General features: G+C 41.7%; 1 pseudogene; it reads left to right on the plus strand.

Annotated features, from left to right (window-relative positions):
• LOC142073520 (multidrug resistance-associated protein 1-like) overlaps positions 1–9,821 on the plus strand; it is a 35,486-nt pseudogene extending 25,665 nt beyond the window's left edge.
• Positions 9,822–13,332: the final 3,511 nt, after the last annotated feature.

The following is a 13,332-nucleotide window of genomic DNA, read 5'->3' on the forward strand; positions in this document are numbered from 1 at the left end:
AAAAAAAAGTTTACCAATACATCATGAGCATGGACTGTACTACATTTCAACTAACAGTTCCTCTTAAAAGTTTATGAACAAATCAAACTTATATTTCAGTAGTTCACTCCTGGCTAGTGGTCCCTTCACTCCTCATACTGCTTTCCTACTCTTCCTATCTGGAAAAGATTCAGGTATATGACTGAAAACCAGAACTGAGAATCTTCTTCTTGCTAATCTCTGCCTGTAACTGAACTGAATCACAAAGGAAGGAGAGGAAATGGACTTATTTCTCTCCATTCCACTCTCAAGACCTACCTGGTGCCTGTAGGTACAGACACCAGGTTACTTCCAATGCTTGAAGACAACAAATTTGGCAGACATGATAGACCAAATACATATCTCCATTGCAAGTTCTTTGTTCTGTATTGCTAGCTTACTTTACCTAGGGAATAGTGCAATAGCGTACCCACAATATGAGCCATATATGGTTTTCCTTTCAACATATCATACAATTACTGTGCACTTTCTGTTGATCCTGAAGTAGTTTCAGATTTCTGGAGCTGTTATGTTAGTGAAAATTACAATAGCCATTGGGCATTCTGAAAGCAGGCAAGAAGTGCTCAAAGGAACACTGTGATCAGTGATTTTCTAAGTGATAGTTCATTTGGTGTGCCATCATCTTCTATACACTTTTTGCCTTCTGTGATTAAGCGTCCACCTTATGAGATGATTAAATTCAGGGTAAGTTTTGAAATCAGTATACTGTATTCTAGTAGAGTCAAATTTTTACGTTCTACGATGCAACTATTTCCCCAGATAATTCAGAGTCTAAATTTTTGAGTGCGTAAAGCATGTGAAATTGAGACCAATGCACTTTCAATTGCAAGAGTTTGTGAATATGCAAAAATGGATAAAGAGGTGAGCATTCTTCTTGAAATGGTGAAAATTCTTCTTGAATATTTAATTTATGTGCATAGAAAATTACTCACGTTGACTTTAATGTTGGTGAGTGGTAATAGCAGGTTATAATTTGTTGTTAAATACTTTCTCTTTTTTTTTTTTTACATTGAGAAGGATATGTAGCTTCTTCATTACATTTATAGTCATAGCAGTTTTATTCCTATTTTGACCAGTAAATTTCTTGGCATCCTTCTTAGCAATAGATTTTGTAGTAAGACTAATGCAACTACAGCTCAAGTGAACCCTCTATGCTATGTGCAACCAAGAGGAGCATTTTAAGAGGGGAAGAGAGGCCTGTCAGACCCCTAACTGTTACTCACCTCATATCTGGAGATACATTTGTTTCAAACCGATTTGCCTTGGTTATTGTGCTTTTCTGAAAGTAATGCCCATGTCAAGTACGGAAGTGTAAGAGCCTTGGTCTGTCTCGGAAACAAGACTCTCTTCTACATCTTCATTCTCTTTTACCCTTCCCCCATGTTTATGTTTTTTAACCTTTATTCCCATCTTTCTGTTCTCTCCTGCTCCTCTTCTTAAAACAAAATGTTTCTCATAAAATATGGATTTTAAATATCTGGGAGATTAGGCATCAGGTTAAATTCAGTTCCTGTCGACTGATGGAACAGATACCAGCATGAACACAATACCAGACTATTAGCAACTACCCAGTTAAACTGAGTTTACTGTTTTAAATGAATGTATAACATGTTGTTTAAAAAAAACACAACCCAAAACCCCTAAAAAACCCAGCTGGAATGTTTCTGCCCAGTGTTCATGAAAGTAGGTTCTCCTTCCCTTATATTGCATTGGAATAATCCTAAACCTGCTGGGATTTTTAAAGATACATATAATTTTCCTAATGTTTTTATTAACTTGTAACATTTTTACCATCCTATACTGAAATACCAATGGTTTTAATTCCAGGAACAGTGGATAATGTCAAAAAGACCACCAGTGGGGTGGCCGAATAAAGCAATAATAGCGTTTGTTAACTACAAGGCTCAGTACAGAAAGGATCTTGATTTAGCCGTGAATGATGTCTCTTTTCAGACACAGAGTAAAGAGAAGGTACTGTATATAATAAGAAATAAATCAGAGGTATAGAATTCTGTTTTCCAACTTTCTACTTCAAAAAGATTTCATATGAAGACACTCCAATACCAGATACAGCAAGATGATATTAAGTGGATAAGGCATTGAAGAAAAGACAAATCAGAAAAGGAAAAGTATTTTCTCCTACTGTGAAGAAATTCTTAGCCCTGTAAGAAACTGAGATAATGTTTTATGAATTTGGCAGTTTTAAGGAAGATCCAAATTTGAAATTAAACCTCTTGTTCACTGTGCTGAATATTTATGTAGAGAAATACGCTGCCAGATGAGTGCTAATCAACTGCGTTTGGGATCAAGGAACACCAAGCGAGACCTAGTTTGGAGTCATTGGTTTGACCTGAGGAGTGCTAGACAAAAGGGAGGGGAAAAGGAAAGGATTCCCACTGAACAAGCCTTCTGAGGGAGAGCTGTGATTGTGAGTCACGTGTTGCAAAAGTGAGTTTTAAACAGTTTTATCCATCTATAGGATTGCATGTTGGTGAAAGAAACTGAAGTTTTGAACTGAAAGTTGAAACTGAATTCTCTAATCATTTTTCATATAGAATGTGTAGGATGGAAAGTTACAGTCTTCATCAGAAAACTTTCTGTTTCAGGTTGGAATTGTTGGAAGAACAGGAGCTAGTAAATCAACACTCACAAATTGCTTGTTTAGAGTTCTAGAGGGATCTGAAGGCAAAATAATTAACAATGGAATTGATATATCAACTATTGGACTCCATGACCCACGTGGAAATCTTAACATTATTCCACAGGTGAGATGTGTTTTAGAGATAACTATTATTTTTTTTGACTAACACAAGACGCTTCCTTTTTTTTGGAGAAATTATAACCCCAAAGTCCACAGGCTGCCAAGAGACAGAGCCATAAAACTCCAATAGAATTTTACTGATCTTTGAAAACAGGCTCTGTTTCGGCCTATCAGGTTTTAGAATTGAATTTCTGAGAATCTTAGCTATTTGATTAGACAGTAATCTTCAGTACTGCTGGCATAATGCTATCCTGAAAAATGTCACAACTGCGTGTTGGCAACTATACGGAAGAAGCCTCAAAACAGGGAGACCACAGGTATGACATTAGGTTTTATTATGCCAGGTTTAGTTTAACGGTCTTAGCTAGAATAACTCATGTTCTCCATAATCTATATGTGTATAGCTACATATGGTGTTTTCAAGTCCCACCTGAAGGCAAAAATATTTTAAAATAACTCTAATTATGTCTGAAGAATGTAGGGAATAAAGTGATGTATACACAAATCATGTAATATGTATTTAAATTAATCTGCTATGATCTGTCGTTAGGGACATAGTTTAGCGGGCATGGTAGTGTTGGGTTGGCGGTTGAACTCGATGATCTTAGAGGTCTTTTCCAACCTTAATGATTCTATGATTCTATAAAGCTGTCCCTGCTTACTTCAGAACAGAGCAGGAAACTCAAGATTAGTTCACATATCATTAGGATTGTGTTCATGCTGGTAAACTGATTTATGTTGAAATGCTTTAGTATAGAGTAAAACCTAGAACACAAATTTAATGGTCACCTGAAGACTTTTTGCATGTTCCCTGAATGCCATTCGTAAAACCATTTTTGTGCATGGGTGATGTTAACATCACTTATAATAAATTCATCTGACATTTTCCAAAGGAAGATCTATTTTTTTTTCTAGCTTTTCTGGAGCTTTAACCCTGTAATATTTCCTGTGTGTCTCTACCATAGCCTGTGCATGGAGGTGAGGCTAATATTTAAACCAAAATAGCTTGGGTCTTTCCAAGAATGAGCTGAATAGAAAAAAATATGTATATATTCCTTCAAATCATAGAATCATAGAATAGTTTCTGTTGGAAGGGACCTTTAAAGGTCATCTAGTCCAACCCCCCTGCCGTGGGCAGGGACATCTTCAACTAGATCAGGTTGCTCAGAGCCCCGTCCAACCTGACCTTGAATATTTCCAGGGATGGGGCATCTACCATCTCTCTGGGCAACTTGTTCCAGTGTTTCACCACCCTCATTGTAAAAAATTTCTTCCTTATATCTAGTCTAAACCTACCCTCTTTTAGTTTAAAACCATTACCCCTTGTCCTGTTGCAGCGGGCCCTGCTAAAAAGCTTGTCCCCATCTTTCTTATAACCCCCCCTTTAAGTACTGAAAGGCTGCAGTAAGGTCTCCCCGAAGCCTTCTCTTCTCCAGGCTGAATAACCCCAACTCTCTCAGCCTTTCTTCATAGGAGAGGTGTTCCATCCCCCTGATCATTTTTGTGGCCCTCCTCTGGACCCGCTCCAACAGGTCCATGTCTTTCCTGTGCTGAGGGCTCCAGAGCTGGACGCAGTACTCCAGGTGGGGTCTCACCAGAGCAGAGTAGGGGGGCAGAATCACCTCCCTCGACCTGCTGGCCACGCTTCTTTTGATGCAGCCCAGGATACGGTTGGCCTGGGCTGCGAGTGCACATTGTCGGCTCATGTCCAGCTTTTCGCCCACCAGTACCCCCAAGTCCTTCTCGGCAGGGCTGCTCTCAATCCCTTCATCCCCCCAGCCTGTTGATACGGGGGGTTACCCCGACCCAGGTGCAGGACCCTGCACTTGGCCTTGTGAGGTTCACAGGGGCCCACTTCTCGAGCTTGTCCAGGTCCCTCTGGATGGCATCCCGTCCCTCAGGTGTGTCAACTGCACCACTCAGCTTGGTGTCATCTGCACACTTGCTGAGGGTGCACTCGATCCCACTGTCTATGTCATTGACGAAGATATTAAACAGTACCGGTCCCAATACGGACCCCTGCGGGACACCAGTTGTCACCGATCTCCATCTGGACATTGAGCCGTTGACCACTACCCTCTGGATGCGTCCATCCAACCAACTCCTCATCCACCCGACAGTCCACCCATCAAATCCATACCTCTGCAGTTTAGAGAGAAGGATGTTGTGGGGGACCGTGTCAAAGGCCTTACAGAGGTCCAGATAGACGACATCGGTAGTCCTTCCCATGTCCACTGATGTAGTCACTCCATCATAGAAGGCCATTAGGTTGGTCAGGCAGGACGTGCCCTTGGTGAAGCCATGCTGGCGGTCTCAAATCACCTCCCTATCCTCCATGTGCCTCAACATAGCTTCCAGGAGGATCTGTTCCATGATCTTCCCAGGCACAGAGGTGAGACTGACTGGCCTGTAGTTCCCCGGGTCTTCCTTTTTTCCCTTTTTATGTTTCCCCTTTTCCAGTCAGTGGGAACTTCACTGGACTGCCATGACTTCTCAAATATGGTAGATAGTGGCTTAGCAACTTCATTCGCCAGTTCCTCAGGACCCGCGGGTGGATCTCGTTGGGTCCCATGGACTTGTGCACCTTCAGGTTCCTTAGATGGTCTCGAACCTGAGACCATGGTCTCCTACAGTGGGCAGCTCTTCATTCTCCCAGTCCCTGCCTTCTGCGGCTTGGGCGGTGAAGCTCGAGCATTTGCTGGTGAAGACCGAGGCAAAAAAGTCATTGAGTACCGCCGCCTTCTCCGTATCCAGGGTAACCAGGTCTCCCATTTCGTTCTGGAGGGGGCCCACATTTTCCCTAGTCTTCCTTTTATCCCTGACATACCAATAGATGTTGCCCTTGATGTCTCTGTCCAGATTTAAATCTATCAGGGCTTTAGCTTTCCTAATGTGATCCCTGGCTGCTTGGACAATTTCTCTGTATTCCTCCCATGCTACCTGTCCTTGCTTCCACCCTCTGTAGGCTTCCTTTTTGTGTTTGAGTGTGTCCAGGAGCTCCTTGTTCATCCATGCAGGCCTCCTGGCGTTTTTGCCTGATTTCCTCTTTGTTGGGATGCATCACTCCTGAGCTTGGAGGAGGCGATCCTTGAATATTAACCAGCTTTCTTGGGCCCCTCTTCCCTCCAGGGCTGTGTCCCGTGGCACTCTACCAAGCAGGTCGCTGAAGAGGCCAAAGTCTGCTCTCCTGAAGTCCAGGGTAGTGAGCTTGCTGTGCGCCCTCCTCGGTGCCCTAAGGATCTTGAACTCCACCATTTCATGGTCACTGCAGCCAAGGCTGCCCTTGAGCTTCACATTCCCCAGCAGCCCCTCCTTGTTGGTGAGAACAAGGTCCAGCATAGCACCTCTCCTCGTTCTACCACTTGGGGAAGGAAGTTATCATTGATGCATTCCAGGAACCTCCCGGATTGCTTATGCCCTGCTGTGTTGGCCCTCCAACAGATATCGGGGTGGTTTTGAAGTCCCCCATGAGGACCAGAAGTCCCCCATAAAGACCAGATCCATCCTTGGCCGCTTTTCCTTTGAGAAATGTATTTGTTCAGGGGAATGATAAAGTTACAGTTTTTGATATAACTTCAGGGTCAGAAATGACAATACTGAACCAAATTTGATTATGCCGCAGGACTTCAAAACACAACAATTCATACATGCTCGATTGTAACATTTTTCTTGTTTTAAGCAATTAATACTCTACGAATCTGCACAATATCTGACATTTGTAAATTACACAGTATTTTCTCAACTGCAATTGCAGGTCTGATTTACTGTGGATGGAGTATATTGGATCCACATCAAGGCAAGTAAGTTGAGAGAGGTACAGGAAAGTTCAGTAAACTAACAAGCTGGGATCAGACAAGGAAACTAGAACTGGAAGGGTGGAAAAATGGAGGCTGGAGCTTGTGGAGAGTAGGTGAAGTCTGGAGTGAAGATAAAAGTCTGGGACAGAAAAAAGGGCATGGCAAGATAGCAAAGCTTTCAATGTGCACACTTTCAGATCAGTCAAATATATCTCATACAAACAGTTTTTAACAATCATCATAAAGTACAGATTTGCAAATTACTTTAAGGATGTTCTAGTGCAAGCAACATGAAGTTTAAATGAAGAATATACACAAGATCTCATACCATTTTAACAGTCCTTTTTGGTCACCTAGCTCCCTCAAAATTATCAGTGTTCCACTTGCATGCAACTTGCTAGTGAATGTCGTTGGCTGTTGGATCCTACTGGCTATGGACCATATAGGCTATGGGCCTATTGGATCATAGCCACTGTGACTGCACTTAGTCAATGTGTCTGTTCACTGCCTCTAAAAACATCGGTTCTGTTTATAAATCTGTGCAGGTATTCATATGTTGTCAAGTACCGACTTCTTAAATGTGCCTTTTTAAGAAAAAGGCTTTTATGTACATCCTAAAAAGGTGTTCAGACTTAACTACTGAAATGCTTGTTTCTACAGTCGTAAGTGTTGGTTGTGGCCCATATGCATCCTGGCATCTACTAGTCTACGTGTACTTTTCCAGACATTCCCTGCTGTATTCAGTGCACAGAAGCTAGTGATGCTCATTGAATAAACATTTATGCAACAAATGCTTTTTTTTGTTCTTATTGCTGAATATGTCACCTTTCCTGTAGGAAATTAAGAAAATTTGACTTACAATCATAGCCTTCTATTTTTTCTTAGCAGTGCTCATGAATGTAATATCCAGTGCTTCACAAACTTGACAATAGTAATAATTCATATGTTGTTGCAGTTGCCAGATGCTGGGCAGGTCTTTAGTCAGCCATAGAACCAGTAGCACAGAGAACGCATAAGAAATCTTTTGCTCTTTACGTTTCACATTAATGAAGAACTGAGCACACTGAGACCCCGCGTGATCTTGTCTTTTCATCCACCAGCTTCAAAATGTTACAATTTCCCTTGCAAAGCTTAATTTCCAAAATTATTTGTCCCAGTTCCCTATGTTAATGTAAGGATTTTTGGGAGACTTTTTTAGGTTTGTGTTGGAATTGCGCACTCACACTCTGCTGTTATTTAGGACTCCGTCTTGGTTTCTGGGACACTGCAGTCAAATTTGGATCCTCCCACTCTGATCTTGAATTGTGGGAGGTACTGGAACTGTGTGACTTAAAGGATTTTGTCCAGTCACTCCCAAAGAAGCTCCTTCATGAGATTTCAGAAGGTGGTGAAAATCTCAGGTATATAAATAAGAAGTGCTATTGCAGTTATTTTTCTGGTAGTGTAAAACTGTTTCTTCCAGAGAATTTACTTCAGAAAGTATCGGTATAAAAATGACACTTCTGTCATTCTAGGTAGAATTATTCTGGTAGTATGAGTTTCCTTGAGGTGGCCAACTGGTCACAACTGTATAAAGTCCTATGGCCTGTTCTGTATGGGAAGCCAAGGAAGTAGACTATTTTCAGCTCAGAATATGAGTAGGTGTAAAGGAGTGGGGGGGAAGAAGGGGCATTTCATGCACCCCCTATTTAGATTTGGATAGAAAAGTGCTCATTTATCTAAATTTAAAAAACAAAACAAAACAAAACAAAACAACCTCAAAACCCACAAACCTGGAAGGAAGGCAGAACTGCAGAGCGCTTGTGCCTTTGCTTTATTTGCTTAGGCAAAGCAACTCATTTTTTCTTTGTAAAACATTAACTCATTGTTATGTAAGGAAGGTGATGCTTGAAATAAAAGGACTCTAACCTCTAGGAGACAAATACTGAAGCTTCCAGCAGCCAAAGGGCCAGGTCTTAAATGGAGTGTACTGAACATCAACTCGAATTTTTTTGACAGATCATTTTCAGGAGGACGTTCCTAGAAGGCATACACCACAGCTAACATACAGGAGTATCCAAACTTTTACACTGAACATTATTAAAAAGTGGTTTAGCACTCAATTTGGCTTATTCAGAGTCCCCATTATAATGTGAATATATAAGTTGAAGGCAAGACTAGGTTTACACTTCAAAGTTCAGCCACAGGTGTTAAAAAGTCACACCTTAACTATTATTGGTATGCTGAGCAAGAAGAAATCAAAACTTCCAAAATGAGGTGAACATATTTCACTAGTCTTTTTAGAAGTATACAGTGTTGTTAAGAAAGATAGAAGAGATAGGCTCCGCAGTAATCTCAACTTTATATTGTTCTCCCCTTCCTCAATGTGCCTGACCTGACCTTCTCAAATGTATTTTAACAATATTGGGCAGAGACAGCTGGTCTGTCTGGCCTGTGTTTTGCTACGAAAGACAAAAACCCTGATCCTAGATGAGGCGACAGCTTCTGTTGACATGGAAACAGATAACTGGGTACAGTCCAGCATCAAAAGAGAGTTTTACAACTGCACAATATTAACTATAGCCCTCAAGGTACATAGAGTCATGGATTCAGGGAGGTAAGTGAGTTTTGGTAAGCCATTTTTAAAATAAATGGCTTCCTTTAAATGCATCAGTTTTCAGACTGACTTACTAAAATTTACACTCCAACACTTTTTACCTTAGTGTCTTTGTATCTGTACAATCCAAGGTATCACAAAAGACTTGAGCATCAGTATTAATTAAATATTGATAGCCTGTGTTCTGTTTCCCCCTTCTAATTACAGATTTAATATTTTTCCTGCTAAGGTACAGGGATAAGCTACTATTAAGACCACTTAATTCTCTACAGTAAATGGACTATACTGTAGCATTGTTACCAATTAAGCAAAAAGGCTTTTTTTCATATAGGCTTTTCAAAAGGCTTTTTTTAATATAGGAGTTCCTAGCTTTAGAAACCGATGAATTACCTAGTGCAATGATATTTCTTCTAAATAAGAGTACCCATTATCCAGAGATATCTGTATTAGGACTGGAAAATATGGTTGAAGAGCTGGTTTTTCTTTTCCTGTAACCCTTCTGCTTTTGCATTGTAGAGTGCTTGTTCTGGATGCAGGAAGGATTCTAGAATAAGATACACCTCATAATTTGCTACAATGAAAAGGTGCCTTTTCTGAAATGGTTGCAGAGACTGGGGTAAGAAGATAAAGAAAACTAATGAATGAATTCTTAATGAAGACGAGAATTCCTTACTCCAGTAAACACTGGAGGGATATGTGGCATTCCTGATGTTATAAAATGACTAGCTTATTCAAAAGCTGCTCACAACATTGCTGTTTACTACAACTACAATCTGTATATATTGATCAGGTTTCTCAAAATAACTTTCTGATTTTATACAAATCACTTATTTTGATCATATTGGCACTGGAACAACACAATGAAGCAGTAATTTTCATGGCTTATTTTAACTGTTGCAGTAGTAAAGATGGATTGAAAAATAAATCTTGCTGTTCACACGCTGTTTTTAATTAAAAAGTAGTGCTTAATTAATTTGCTCTCACATTATGCCCTTTTAGTTAATACATTCTTATTATGATTGCAAATTCATTAAAAACCCAAACTGCTCATTGTGTGGACATACAGGCAGATGTCACTTGGTGCTGATTTTTGGGACATGCGTATTTGCATGTATACTTAGGTAATTCTTGAGGTAATAAACTTGCCACATTACGTTAATTTTCTTTTTGATCTTGTGATTTCTGAATAACTGAAAAATTATTTCAAATAACTGAAAACCACTTCTTATGTATCTAATTGAGCATTACAAAATCACATTGTGAAAGAATCCCAGAAAAATGGAGTTAGGTGCGGCTATCTCTTTGCTAGTAGTTTTTAATGCAAACCTCAATACTAATTACAGCAGCAGGACAGGTTATGTACATTTACTGAAAGTGTCAGTTAACCATGCCTATGCTTCTGTAGGCCACATAAATATTAATTTTCATTTTATTACAGTCCCTAAAACTCTTAAATTCAATACCAACTCAATCTTCAAACACTAAGAGAAGATCCCCATCAACTGCTTGAAAAAAAAATTTAAAAAATCAAAGTACATTAATAAAGTTTCAGTCTACAGCCCTGTTATATTACTTTAACATTGACACCTAGTTAATGTCAAGTAGGATCTTAATTTCTTGCCTGATAGCAAGCAAACCGTATTTGCTGTTTTAGAAAGGTGGGGAGAAGTGATGGAGGCTCTTTGAAGAGAGTTCCTCAAAGATGTGACTCTATTACAGTGAAGGTGAATGGTTTCTCTATCCTGAAGGTAAAAAAGAAAGCCTGTCTTCCTTCATTACAGAGTACTATCTATCTAGTTTAGTTGGCTACAAAACACAATTAAATGTAGTATCACTTGCACGGAACTATTAGAAGCATGTAATGATTTTAGACTAGGAACAACACTGCCCAAGTACGATTATCTTCTGACAGTGCTGGAGACACTGGTGTGACAGAATGTTTCTCAGGAGAGAGAACAGCTTCCTGCTCTTCATCTCTGTTTTCCTCTTCTTTCCCCCAAGGGAGGCCAACAGTACCTTCCCAACAGAGCAGAACCTTCTCATACCAACATTTAACTTCCCCGCAACATTCAAAGTGTCACAGGCAGGCTCTTCTGGGGCTCTGCTTCCCCCAACCTTGTCCCCATCCCTCACCCACCTCATGCTCCCTTCCAAACCCACCCTTACCTGCAAGGATCACAGAAGGAACTGGAAAGGACTGAAGTGAGGGCCATTCCTAAACTGATTAATAAGTTTTAGGCGTAAAGCTAGGGGAGGTTGACTTCCGTATCTCAGAGACCAACCCCTTTTGCAGGTCCAGAGAAAATAATCTGAGGACTGGCATCAGTGCATGGTATTTTTTACTTTTTTTTTTTTTTTTTATGTGGAGCAGGGGGTTCTGTGCTTACTGGTGGGCTGACATAGCCTTAGAGCTTCAGACTACCTTCAGACCACAGCTGGGAAAAGCTGCAGACTGAGTAATTGCAAAGTCTGAGAGAAAAGAAAATGGTGGACTAGTGTCAGCAAAAGCCAAATAGCCATTCCTTCTCTTTCAGCTGTACTTTGAAAAAGGAGATGCAGTGGGCAGAAGTAGCATGATAGGCTCCTGCTATGTTTTCATGCAGCAATAGCTTACCAAAGTAAACCAGCTAACAGGCTTAGGGTAGGCAGGAAAAGGCAATTTTGCAGTAGGAATATCACTCAGGGTCTGCAGCCTCTACTCTCCTCACGTGCCTGATGCGAAAGAGACTCACTCTAAGAAACAAAGAGGGACCACAAGTTCAATATTAATTCAGACTTTGCAGTACCCAACACAACCCCACCCAGCACAAGGTCACCAGCTAACTCCCTTGACAGTGCAGACAAAGCCATGTCATAGCCCTGCAGGCCAGCTCATTGCATACCTCGCCTCTCCTGCACTTTCTCCTCCCAACAGCAGTTCTCCCATGCCTCCGGGGCATTTGGGGATCAGGTCGCAGCCCCATCCTGTGGGGCTACTCATAGGCACCCACCACCTGTGAAAGGCTCTGCCCCATATGGGCCACTAACTGCTGAGACTCCTGAGAACGTGCTAGGCTGAGGAAAGGCAAGGGTGGAAAAACCCAGCTTGGGGCTGTTCTTAAAGGGCCTTCTGACTCCGCAGGTTACCATCACTTGGTTGGAGACAAGATGAGGCACCCAACTGTTCATCCCTTTGAGAAGCTCCTGCGTGGCTTCCTTTTCCAGCTAGGTTGCTTGGGTTAGGGAAAGGAAGGGTGGGACAGCCAGGGTATCAGGGCAGAGTCTAAAGTGAGGATGAGGCTCAGAAGGGCACCATGACTCTGTTTTGCCTTTTCACAGGGAGAAGAATGGGGCAGAACCTGCTCATGCTCTGCTTCAACTTCCCCACAGCATTCAAAAATCCCATAGGCAGTATCTTCTCAGGCACCGCATCCCTCAGCCCTGCTTCTAGCTCTTGCTCTACACTTTCCTGGCAGTATCACAGGAGAAACTGGAAAGAAGGCGAGGGGAAACCCTCCTTTCCCTCCCAGGAAGGTACACATTCCTGCCTTTTGCCAGCCATAGTTGATTGCTATCTGTTGGGAGAAGGTTGGACTAGGCTTAGGGTTATCATCACGGCTTTTGTATTGGGGAGGCAAGAAGCTTACAAATGCTCTGTAGCATTTTCTCTGGCTGTGTTTCTGGGCAGAAGTAGTCCATGAAAATTCTGGATTGGGTTTAACCTGCAGGCTGAAAGATTCATTTATGAAACACCATCATCATTCAGGCTCTCTAGAGCTTACATTTCCCAGCCTGCATCCCAAGTTGACATACATGTAGAAGCCCTCTCACAGCTGGAAATGCCAAATGACAATTTGGAACCTACTGGAGCAAGCTTCCCTACCTGCAACTTTCAAAGATCACATTTGCTCATATTCTGCATGAACATGTGCCCAGCCTTCACTCTGCACGTGCTGGGAGCCATTCCTCACGTCCATCCTGCAGCTCTTGCCCAACACAAGGAAGGGTCTGTTCCTGCCCCACATCCTGTGATCCAGCAGGCAGGGCACACGGAGCATAAACATACGAGGGGTGGGAACTGCTCTTACTCCCAACAGGAGCAGGGAGCTGACACCCCCTTTGACCAGGGTTTCCCTCCCTGGTGGTGCTTCCTCCCTCCT

Source organism: Calonectris borealis, chromosome 1, assembly GCF_964195595.1.
Source record: "Calonectris borealis chromosome 1, bCalBor7.hap1.2, whole genome shotgun sequence".
NCBI classification, from domain to species: domain Eukaryota; kingdom Metazoa; phylum Chordata; class Aves; order Procellariiformes; family Procellariidae; genus Calonectris; species Calonectris borealis.